This window comes from Pseudopipra pipra, chromosome 1, assembly GCF_036250125.1.
Source record: "Pseudopipra pipra isolate bDixPip1 chromosome 1, bDixPip1.hap1, whole genome shotgun sequence".
NCBI lineage: Eukaryota > Metazoa > Chordata > Aves > Passeriformes > Pipridae > Pseudopipra > Pseudopipra pipra.
Window position 1 is genome coordinate 76,935,322 of NC_087549.1, and position 12,955 is coordinate 76,948,276.

The following is a 12,955-nucleotide window of genomic DNA, read 5'->3' on the forward strand; positions in this document are numbered from 1 at the left end:
GGTGGACATCAGTGCCATGGAAAAAGGCCTGGGCATCCTGGTTGATGGCAAGTTGAATGTGAGTCAGCACTGCCCTGGCAGCCAGGAGGGCCAACCATGTCCTGAGGGGCATCAGGCAAAGCATCGCCAGCCGGTGTGGCCTCACCTTGAATATTGTGTGCAGTTTTGGGGGCCAAGATATGAGAAAGACACTAAGCTGTTAAGAGAGCATACAAAGGAGGGCCGCAAGGATGGTGAAGACCTAAAAGCAAAGCCATAGAAGAAGCATCTGAGGTCACTTGGTCTGTTCAGCCTGGAGAAGAGGAAACTGAGAGGAGACCTCATGACAGTCTACAACTTCCTCATGAGGGGAAGGGGAGGAGCAGACACTGATCTCCTCTCCGTCGTGACCAGCGGCAGGACCTGAGAGAATGGTCTAAAGCCGTGTAGGGGGAGGTTTGGGTTAGGTATTAGAAAAAGGTTCTTCACCCAGAGGGTGGTTGGGCACTGGAACAGGCTCCCCAGGGAAGTGGTCACAGCACCAAGCCTGACAGAGTTCAAAAAGCATTTGGACAACGATCTCAGGCTCATGGTGTGGTTCTCAGGGCTGTCCTATGCAGGGCCAGGAGTTGGACTTTGATGATCCTCGTGGGTCCCTTCCAGCTTGGCATAATCTATGATTCTGTGATTCTACTTGGAAAAAGTTACCAGTAAGGAGAAATACATGCTAAGAATTGTCCTATTAAATATCCTGTGAAGACCAATTTATCAAAATGCACTCAATTTGTATGTGTATAAATAGCATTATTTTGCTCATTATGCTGATTTGAAACATTGTTTGATTTTCAAAAATGCTCTCTAAAGTCATACTGAAAACCTCAGAGGAAAGATGTGAAATAATACACAGGAATAATATTATTTTATATTTGTTTATCTCTAAATGATTCTTCTTTTCTTTTACTCCTTTTATTAAATATTAACAGGATGTAAATAGTGGGATCATACCCTCCCTTTTTGATTGAATAATGGATTCTCTGCTGCTTACTGAACATGTTTATTTACTATAAAGAACGTACCAAAACTAATAGCAGCATTAGGTGGCTGCACTAGCCAAGGTTATAAGATGGAAAATATGATGTAGTTTGAAAAGAGCAGAAAGCTGAAGCTCTCAAGCCCTTTTTCTGGCCTGATAAAGACAGACCAAACATTAAACTAAGTAGTTAGTAATTGCTCTGGATATTAATAAATTATACTAATAAGATAGGAAATGTTGAGAATAACTGTAAGAAACTAGGGAGTCAAACAAGGAAAGTGCCTATGCACATGCTTATTCTGAAAATGGCTGCTACTTCTAATGTGTCAGCTTTGAATAGTAGGCAAAAAATGGTGGTGAATTTGAAGCATTTAAGATAGGAAGAAAATTCTAGTAAGCTGTCAAAACCCCCCATACTTAAGGTCAGAATTTAATTTATCCAATAATATTATACACATTAGTAAGTAAAGTAATCTCCTGAAAGTTTAGTTTTGAGTTTTGGAAATATTTTTTTACCCCTTAGCTGAATTGCAGCCACAGTAATTCTTTCCTGTGCATGCTTGACTCATGTTAGGCTTGAGAAAGGGCTTGTGTGCCCTAAAGCTTGAGCTTTCCGATTTTCCGACTGCACTATTTGGTCTAATAAAAAGCATTCTCTCTTTCTAGATGTTGATTTTAAGAAGTGATGAACTGAAAAAAAGAGAACAGATAGCGTTCACCTTTGTATTATGGAAATAAATTCTAGAATGACCACTGATACCTTAGAAACCTGGTCAAAGCAGAAAGAGCATATTTTTTTAATGTTAGATAATAACATTGTTACTGATCACAGGCATTTCTCATTTTCCAGACTAGTTCACAGGCATGTGGGTACATACCATCAGCCTGCATAAAGCAGGGGACATCAGCTGATGCGTACAGCCTTTCCTGAGCTTAATTGTCTAGTTTTGCATTTTGCAGAAGCTAGATTGCCAAATCAATAAACCTGGAAATACGCACAAGCAGCTATGATTAAACACAGAATTTGATTTGCTGCTGCTTTGGAAGACAAATCACATTTGCAATGGAAGATTTTGAACTTATGGAATATGCCCCTGCAAATTCTCTTACTTGAGGGGAAATGATAAAATTGAATGTCAAGGTCATCATGACAGACAGCACGTGCCTCACAGAAAATGAAATGGCCACTCTTTAGACTCTGGGTTTTAATGTTTTAATGAGTCCTGGTTGAAGATTTTTTTGTGGGGTTTTTTTGTGTTTCCAGTACACACAGCAACAGCAGCAGCCGAGGTGTGTGGCTGCATTGGGTGTGAGCAAGGACAACCCCTCAAGAGGATGCACGTGGCCAGGGGGAGGCTGTTGCAGTGGCACTGGCCCTGCATCACTGCAGCAGCCAAAGGGTGATGGGCACGATGGCAATCACTTCCTTTAGGCTTCAGCAGTGGAAAAGGGTGATGCCTGCAATGTAACACCGAGGAATACACTAAGCTTAAGAATTAAATAAAGTTTTTAGACTGCTTCTTGGCATGTGATTGACCCAAACCAGACCATAATGACGAGAATATCAGCAAAGAGGTCACTCTGTTTTTCAGGTTTGCTTTTTAAAAGAGTAGGTGTCAGCCTGCACACATTTCACACCATGCAGTGTTACAATCTTTCCACAAAACAATGTGGGTATGGAACTTGAAGGGAAATGCAGGGTACAATATGATAGCAGTTTCATATAAGAAAATCCTATTATTTGAACAATATCAGAGGGTGAGCAAGATGGGGAGAGGCAAGTGAAAACTAAGTGATGACATTGAACTAATCAGCTGTCTAACAATTACCTAGCAACAGTGTTCTATTGAAACTATCCCTGTTCCTAGTGTCTGTCCTAGTGTGCATTGTTTTTCTTGTCTTCTATGTAAGTATGCACTGCAGTACTACACAAAATGGCTGGTAAATGTCTTTCATCTACAAAAGTGTAATGGGATTTTGGATTGTACGTTGAACCTACCAGTGGTTTAATGATGTCCAGTGGAGTTTCTGGAAATGTATTCTATTCAGAAATATAATTCCTTTCAAAAAGTAGACTGGTATGTAATTGACAACAGTCAGGATACTGCTTGGCTGCTTCATACCACTATGCAATTCTCTAGTTATTTTATTCTTTGCACTCTTCCTTGTGAATATCTAATTTACATAACAATTTTACAGTGACTTCTTAATAAGGTGTAACATGTCAAATGTTCCTATTGGATTATGGAGTAATCTGATTTCATGAAATCCATGAACAATTACTCTCAATAGCCTTGGTAAGAATGTACAGGATCCTGTACAACCAAGACCTGATTGTCTTCTAGTCTGAGAACATTCAGGCAGTTTGCATGTGACAAGTCTACCCAGCTTAGCTTCCTTGCTGTCTTCCACTGAAATCTGCAGCTACCAGAATGAGAAAGAAAATTAAAAAAATTCACTATATCTATTCACTGTTACTCCACCATTGTGGTATTTAAAATACTGGAGAGAAGACATCTGGCTATGGAATTGCAGAGCACGTATATGCATGAGCTTGCAAGCATCATGTTTTCATGGGTGTGCAGATGTTTTTTGTTTTTACCTCTGAAGTTCTTCCTTCCACAGCTATATATAATATGGAGGGGAAAAAGATAACTAGTCAGCACTTCCCTTTCATGTCATTAAAAAATAATTTTTGGTCTTTTAAAAAAGCACTGTGAGACTGTCATAAGAAGAAGCCATACTTGTCCTGTCTGCATCCATACTCTCTGTCTGGAGGTGACCCTGGCATACACTGCTATGCCAACTGTGCTCAAGTCATATATTTGAGTGACTGATCAGCTTGGTCCAGATTGTTCTTTCTCAAAAGAGATCTTGGAAGAGCACAACTGCCTGTCTCAAACATGTTAAGGGCACAGAAGGGCTTTGCCATGAGATAAGCACAGAAGGGAGCAACAGGATGGCCCTAACTCCAGGCCTGGAGAGGCAAGATCTGGTTAGCACATCCTGGTTAACGCACCCAGACAAAAATTCCCACTGTGTCAAATTGTGTAAAGAAGCAACTGCTCATACGTTTATCACTCGTCAAACAAAGATCACCCCAAGTTATGGGACAGATGGCGACTGCGACCACCAATGAATACCAAAGCCTCCCCAGATATGCCTCCGTGGGTACCTGGAAACTGGAATGTAAGATAAACCACAACACCAGGAAATTGAGATAAGACAAAGGTGGCACTATTGTCCAGATGTTATCTCAGATCTAGGGGGAGGTTAACAAAGCCTGGGGAGAAGAAGTGTTTCACTTTCAATGGGCACAAAGAATGAAGAATTTATGAGCCACAAGGAAAGTCAACTCAGCAACTGTGCTGAAATCAGCTTGGACTGGGTAAAATGTAATTCTGGCAGAGGGAGATAGCAAGCACAGACCCATGGTCCACTGGCCTAAGAAAGTCACTGACTCAAAAGAAGAGAGACTGAGCATGGGACTAATTAGCATTAGAAAGGAAGAAATCATTTAACCAATAGAATAAGAGAACTGTGTAGCTAATGAGCATAAATTCTTTTGTTTGCTAAGATATGTAAAAAAGCAAAAAGTTTTGAATGACCACAGTACCCCCACCCCTGAGAAGCCCAGGATGAAGAAGGACCAATGGGACACCACTGGATCCATGGGTGCTGACTATCTTCTACTTGATCTGTCTCTCTCTGTCTCTCCCCCTCCCTTTTCTATTTCTTTCTATCTCTCTACCTCACATTCATTGTTAAATAAAATCTGTATTATTGACTTCAGCATATGGTATTGTTTACACCTTAGTTCAGGCAGAGGCATCTCTCACTAGTGGGATCTTGGCAAATGCAATCAAAAGACAGTGAACCTGCCTGAACCAGCCCATTAAGTGAGCCTAATTGATAAAGTGAGCACATCCAAACACAAGTAAAACTAAATGATTTGGACTAAATTATACACTCAACTGAAGTAGCACCATGAAATGATTCTTGTTAAAACTGTTTGTTGGAAGTGCCCTACTGAAACTGGCAATCTACATTTCTGATAATAGCAGAAATCAGGATCTGAATCTGTATATGTAAGCAATAGATATCCCTTCTTCATCACTGAGCAAGATCTGAGATGTTAGATGTCAAGGTCAGTCCAAGTATTTTGAATTGTGAATCGACATGCAATTACCACTTTGAGGAGAGGGGCATTAGTAACTCAGTTGCACTGAATGAAAGGCATTTTCTTCCAAGGCTATGATTTCATGTTAGCATCATTGGAAGCATGTATATGTTTGTGGATATGGATACTATGTCAGCCTAAGAGTCCTTATTTTGCCTGAGAGCAGCTCTAGTCCGATAAACGTCTGATAATATAAAAATGATATATATTTAACGAGCATGTTTGTGTGTTAACATCAGAAAACACAGATAAAAAATTCTCCTGATGCAAAAGAGTTACTGTGTTTGTAAAAAGGCAGCTGATAAATAGAAAACAGACTCTTGTGTAATATCCAAGTCTTTGGTAGTAGAGAACAGATGCTACACCAGCAGTCCTGGGACTTTCATGGAACTGCTATGAACACGTTCACAGCATGAGGATACGGGCAACATGCTGTTAAAGTGCTGCTTCCCAAATCCCACGACTACTATAGTGCTGTTTTAGTCCGCCTTAATTCAAAGGCATTCTTAAAAAACACCCCTTATGATGGAGCATTCTGAAATCACGTCAGTGATTTTATAGTTTAGCCTGTTTATGGATGAGAGGCTGGAAAGAAAAATATCCATCTTGCTATATCCTGATGTAGAAGAATTCATCTTTGGGTTTGAGATATTTGGTTCAAATACTACTAAATAGCCTTTTCAAAAATCATGATGTAATTTAAGGGAATGCTTTAATTAATCAGATTTATCTTGTGCTGCAAATACATACATAAAGAAGCCACCACTGTTACAAAGAATTTTCTGGTTTCATTCCCTTTTTTAGAAATGGGCAAACAATATTAAACTGAATGTACGGAAAATACATAAAGGAAAAGTTTTGTTTGCTTCTGTTTTTTAAAGTTGTTTCAGGAGCCTGTTTTACTGCTTCAGTCATGTTTGAATTTTATTATGTGCTTGGAATGGTAAAGATTATACCAGAAAATAAATTTAAAGGGTCTAAAATAAAGGAAGGGAGATATGGAAGACCATGATTATTTAGCAGAATATTAAACAAATTGTTCTTTTCTTCTGATGATAATATGTAATAATAGGTATAAAGCCAGTGACAACAGATACCTGCAAAATCAGGAAGAGGTAAGGAAGAGGTTGCTAGAGCTCTGGATATGTTTTAGCTTGGGTTATGTATCACTTGGTTTCTAACCCTTAGTCCTCATGGAGGACATAAATTTAATACTTAGTCCTCACAGAGGACACAAAACCACAAGGAAATAGAAAATTTTTATTTTCACTTTTGAAATGGTTGCAGCATAAACATATTTAAAAAGCAGAAACAGGTTTTTTGTAATAGAGAGATATTCACATATATTTTTTACAGCCCTGAAAAGTAATAGCAGCTTCTCTCTGTACTGCTGGTCATAACACTTTCTAGGTGTAGTTGAAGGTACAACCATAACCGGCTAATACTCTACCAAAACTCTGTGAACAGAAACACTGTCAGTCACTGAACAATTTCTGCAAAGGCTCCTTTAGAAGTATTCACAATAATTTTTTTTTAAAAAACAGGACTTTCTCTATGTTTGAATGATTTTTATTCGTTGGGATAGGGTATCATAGTTCAAGCACTTCTAGACCACTCTACAACACGAATTAAGGGTAATACTAAAAGAGGGTAATAAAGTTGTTTGTTTTTTTTAAAGTACTATATAGTGCTAATGTAAACGTCCTAATATATCTTATTGCACTGATTAATGTGACAGTCCCAGCCTATCATGATCATATTCTTAGTGTTACTGCAACTAGCCGTCATTCATGTCATGTATGGGCGCTTCATAATAAAGCATTTATTTTTGTTTGTTTACAGACCTAAAACTATACTGCAAGGCTAATTATTATTCTTGCTACGGAATTATATGACCTTGCTAGATAGCCATTATATACTTTGTGCATATATTTAACACTTAAAGGCTTTGTGGTAGAGAATTGAAGAAAACTTTTGCTTTAGCCTCTCAAATGAAATAGCTTTCTGTTTTCTGTATGTACAAAATGGCTAAGGAAAAAATGGAAATGTTGTTACCAGTGGCAGGACCTCTTACTGACACATCTTTCCCTCCTCCCAGAATAGCAAACAAACACATCAAAAACCTTTTAATTCATGGCAAGAATAACAAAAAATTTTCCACATACCTGATACTGCTTCAGTAATTTACAGCATGGACTGAATTAAAGTAAAAGTGACATATATAATTGTTACCTTTTTGTTGAGTTTATTTAACAGAGCCATATTTCAATGCTAGTGTGTATATCTGTATACATGCATGTACAATACTGTATGCATGCTTGTTACTGAAAAATTGTTGTGGGTTATTCCATGCAGTGTCTGAGGGAGAACGGGAACTGAAATTGGATTGCAACAGCAGTTTTGAAGAGGAATGGACCCCACTCCCTGAGGCCAATTTTGAGGAAGTGAAAAGCTGCTTTGCAAAGCAAGTTGTAGTCTACACTGAAGCTTATCATGCACTTCATAGGACTGTGGATTCCCATAACCTTAACTGAACTTTTGAGATTTGCTTAGTGTTCTTTAAAGCTTTGACTCTTAGGATCATGTGTACTTTTTCTTGAAAGTGACTTTTATGATACTCATGGTTGTACAACAAAAGCTTTGCAAGTGATTTGACTAAAACCTATTTGTCAAAAGCCAAATGAGAAGTACAAAAGAGCTTAACGTGTATTTGTTATTCAAAATGAGTTTTTCTAGGAGATGGCTTGTGGATTTTCTTTAAATTTTTGAGATTGATTCTTGAGGTTGGAAAAAATGATACTAAAGCTTGCAATGTTCTAGTATTCACCTCGACTCCCTGGAATCATGGTAGAAAGCATTATTCTTGATAAGAAATGAAAGCACCAACTTTTTATTCCTTTTCCTGTATTTCTTGTGTGTTTTGTGCTTGAGGCAAATTATGAAGTTTTCATGCCATAGCAAGTTACAAACATTTTTCAGTACTGCAGAAGGTTTCTGTAATCTTCCATTTCTAAATTTACCCCAAAGGATTCTTTTTTTTTCTTTCCTTTCCTTTCCTTTCATTTCTTTAACAACTTTTATTTCAACTGAGTTAGGAAATATCTTGATATGAAAATTCAGATTCTGTTAAGTAAATTAAAATAAATTCAAATAATTAAAAGGCTTTAATTCCTTCTTTACTAACAATGCACAAAGGCTTGCGATAAGACTTTTCTCATCTTTTTTTTTTTTCTGAAATCTTGGTGGGATTCAGCAGCCACATTCCACACACCAGTGAAATTATTTTGGGTTATTATGGAGACATTGCACTGTTACCACTGCTGCCAATAAAATAATTCTTCTCTGGATAGGTTGCTCTCTGCCCATCTTTTTTCTTACCTTCTCTTTTTAGCAGCGATGATATTATCAGTTGTCTGTATCAGTTGAAATGAAATTAATTCAGGTACATGGAAATAAGAAAATGACAAATCTTTCAAATTACCAGACACATTGTTAGGTGCTCCCTAGGCAACAGCAGGTAAGAAAAATATTTGTTTTGGTAACAGAGACACTATACTCACTTTTCAAATAGTGTAATCCTCAGTTCTATTAGAATCATAGAATATGCTGAGTTGGAAGGGACCCACAAGGAGCAGGGAGTCCAGCTCCTGGCCCTGCACAAGAATCACACCATGTGCCCAAGAGTATCGGATGGCATTTAGACATATGACATTATATCACATGATCTGTTGTATTTGATAGGCAGAACACTTGCAGAAGAAGTTCCCATTTTTAATCTGTTCTTGAAACAGAACAAAACTATGGCTTAGCTCGGTGATATTTGCTGGTTGCTTTATATCTACAGAAGCCTGGTTCTGATTTTTAAACATCAGAAAAGACACACACTAAGACAGTGTACTCTTTAGACCTCTTCTGGGAAGGGTCCAGATGTCTTGGGGAGTGCTTCAAATGAACTTCCAATGATCAGGAAAGCTGGCCTCATAGAGGGTTTTTTCTGTGAGTCTTATTCTTCTGTCATAAAATGTGAAACAGTTTTGCAGGATGAACACCTACACAAATAAAAGGGAAATTTCTGATTCAGCTACAGATTTCTGAGATTTCTAAGACAGTTCAAAGCCTGAGCCTTACAGAAAATAGCTCATTCGCTGACTGTCTAATCTGTCACCTTTTCTCTTTGTTATTTGTCTGCAATAGCTTTTACTGCTAGGTTCCCTATAAATATTATTATCTTGTCTGCCAAAGAAGATTGTCCTATCATAACACTCCTGTTTTCCTACTAGAGTTGTAGAAATCCTGCATACTGTGATATCTGTTTTTCAACACCAACAAGAAAGTAGCTTCTTATAAACAAAAGAATGTGTTGACTTTAAATTTCAGAATCCAAAGGACCACTAATTTATAGTTTCTATAGATTAATGAAACCATAACACTAATAGTCATCCTGTGTTAAGTATGCAGTTTTCGTTCTCCATCCCGTTCTAGACTGGAAAAATACATGCTTTTGTGTGAGCATTTTTACACTTGAGTTTAAAGCAGCTACTATTATCATCATGTTGTGGAGGCAAAGGTATTTGTAGGTGCAATTAGAAACACTGGATGAGCTGTCATTTCATATCAATGAGAAAACTTCTGTTTCTACTTCAGGTTTTGAAATAAATTTGGTTTTAGAAGTCAATTACAGTGATAATAGTGTAACATTATCAAGTGGATTTTTAAAATTCTGTATACTTGTTGGGAGGAGAATACATTTTGCTTTGTTCTTGGTCAATTTTTTAGGATAGATATTAAAATACACTAGAAGGAAAAAAACGGTGGAGATTGTAAATTTCTTTTCCAGGATTTTGAACCATAAATGTGTCCCAGAAGTAATTTGTGAATTTTAGTAGTGGTCCCTGACATTCTTTTGTGTAGGAAGTGAGCTGGTAAAAGTAGAAGCTGACCAGGTCCCCATAATCTCCTCATAAATGCATATGACAGAAGAGATGTTAATTGATTAAAGCAGTAGAACAAAACAACTTTACTACAAATGGTTTTATAACTTTTGGAGTTATTAGATGTGAAAGCTTGAACTTCAGGGAGCTCTTGGAATGTCTCAGTGAATATTACAAGCTCCATTTGAAGTCTTGCAGAAGTTACAAGGAAGGCAAGTGTGTTAGTGGATTTTTTCTGAGAACAATGATGAAAAAGAATGTTATGACTACAAGTGTTCACAGCATAAGTAAAACTTTAACCCATCCCACTTTTTTTTTTTCTGATCTGAAATACCTGGGTTATTGTTGAAATTAGATGAGTGCGAAACTGTTGTGAGTCCTTATGTATGTAAGGACTGTCAGGAAAAGCACAGTCTCCCATATCAGAAACAAGTGACATATTCAGTATATTCTTATAAATTCCCATCTACAGTAACAAGTGATGTCCCTCAGACGTCTATACTGGGAACAGTACTGCTCAGTATCTTTATTAGTGACACAGTGGGACTGAGTACACTCTCAGCAAGTTTGCAGATGGCTGAGTGGAACAGTTAATACGTTTGAGGGAAGGGCTGCCATCCAGAGAGACCTTGACAGGCTTGAGAAGTGGGCCTATGTGAGCCTTGCGAAGTTCAGCAAAGTGCAAGGTCCTGCATTTGAGGTAAGGCAATCACCAGTATTACCAGTATCAGTACAGACTGGATTTAGAGCAGCTTTGCAGAGGACTCAGGGGTACTGGTGGATGAAAACCCAAACATGAACCAGCAGTGTGGGCTCACAGCCCAGAAAGCCAATAGTATCCTGTGCTGCATCAAAAGAGGAGAGGCCAGCAGGTTGAGGGAGGTGATTCTGCCCCTCTGCTCCATAATTGTGAGACCACACTTGGAATACTAAGTCCAGTTCTAGGGCTCCCAGCACAGGAAAGATCTGGACCTGTTGAACTGGGTCCAGAGGAGGGCCACAAAAACTGACAGAGGATAGATTTGGATTAGATGTAGGTAAGAGATTCTTTATTATGAGAGTGGTGATTCTTTATTATGAGGCTGCCCAGAGATGTTGTGGATGTCCCATCCCTGTAAATGTTCAAGGCCAGGTTGGATGGGGCTTTGAGCAACCTGATCTAGTGGAACCTGATCTACTCACTCATGGTTGGGGGAATTAGACTGGATGATCTGTAATTCTAAGAGTTTATCACATAATTCAATGGGAACCGTATGGTTATGCAAGCTTTCCCATCTGCATTAGGGACAAATATATCTCCTAGGCTGAAGAATGAGTTCTACATTTAATTTCAATTTCTGGTTAATCAGAGGTCTTCTCAAAGTCAGGTTTAGAATCCATGGGGATTATTTTGCTTTCTGGGAAGTTTCTGTCATTTTCTTTCCCGTAGCTTGAATCAACCTTAGGGGTGGCTTAAAGCTTTATTGGTCAAAGCTTTAGAAAAACTCATATGACACTTGTAAAAAGAGCAGAATTGTTTTTGTTAGTCCTAGTTGATGAATCTTGGGCTTATTAAGTACAAAATATTGATCTTTGATGAAAATTTCTGTTCGTAATTTTTTAAACCTGAAGTAGAAATTGGAAGTTATAAATTACATGCTTTTTTGCTGAATCAGTTGAGTCTCATAATGAAATGTTACTAATTTCTCAAGAAACTAATATGTTGTTCTCTTGTAGTTTATAGTGAAGGAATTTTCAATATCTGCTGAAAAGCTGATATGAATCACAAGTAAGAGATATGAGTATACCAAAGAAGCTTAGAACAACATTTAGTCACATTAATTATTGTGAATATAACTTGCGGCTTTGCAGGTTGTAACATGCAGAATTTGGGTCTCTCTTCTAGTCCTGATGAGGTCTTCAGTCCAGGCAGTGTCACTTCAGGAGTTTATTCGATAGAGGTGTCAGTTTTGGGCTGCTGTGAAGAGCTGATCTCTCTTTTCTCTCTCTCTCAGAAGTTGCTGCCAAAAATGTCATTTTTAGTGTTCAGGTTTTCAGGTTTAGATTAGAACTCAGACATTTCATAGTAGAAATTAAAAATCTAACTGCACTCCTATGTCCCAATAAAAGCATTCCCTACTACATATCATAAATCTATGATTCTATAATTTTGAAACTTTCATGATCCTAAATATTCCATTTCACTATCTGCACAGGTCTTGCATAAGGTGCTAGAGGCCAGAGACACCAAGATCTCAGCTGCTAAATAGGATATGCTGACTGCTTTCATATTTGGTGGGTGTTGGTCACAAACCACACTGCTCCATGCTAGCCAGTTCTCCCAGGGTTGGAAGAGACTCCAGTATTATATCTGATATAAATCTTATAGCCTTCTCACCCATGTTTGAAAAACTTTGCTATCCTGAGGATTAAAGCTGGATTAACTCCGCTGAGGTTCATCAACCAAAGCTTGAATCAGCATATTGCCTGAGGCCTAGGAGCACTCAAGTCCCTAGATTTGGTAGGGATCAGTTATTTTCAATCAAGAAAAGAAATGTCATCATGAATTGTATATAACTTTTCATTAACAACCAATGACTCCCAAGATTATTTCTAAGTCTCCTATAATCACTTCTATTATTTTCTAATATTCATTGAATGATGGGAGGGAAGCAGTTTACGACTTTGTGGCATTACTTTCACTGTATTTCTTAATAATTAAGTCTTTCTTGCTTTAGGAGTGAAGTGTATTTTCCTTTCTGCTAATGGCTAATACAAAACTTCAAAAATCTTTCCCCAGTTCATCATCTGTAGGGAGCTGCTTTTCGCTATGCTCACTTAGTAAACTTGTTT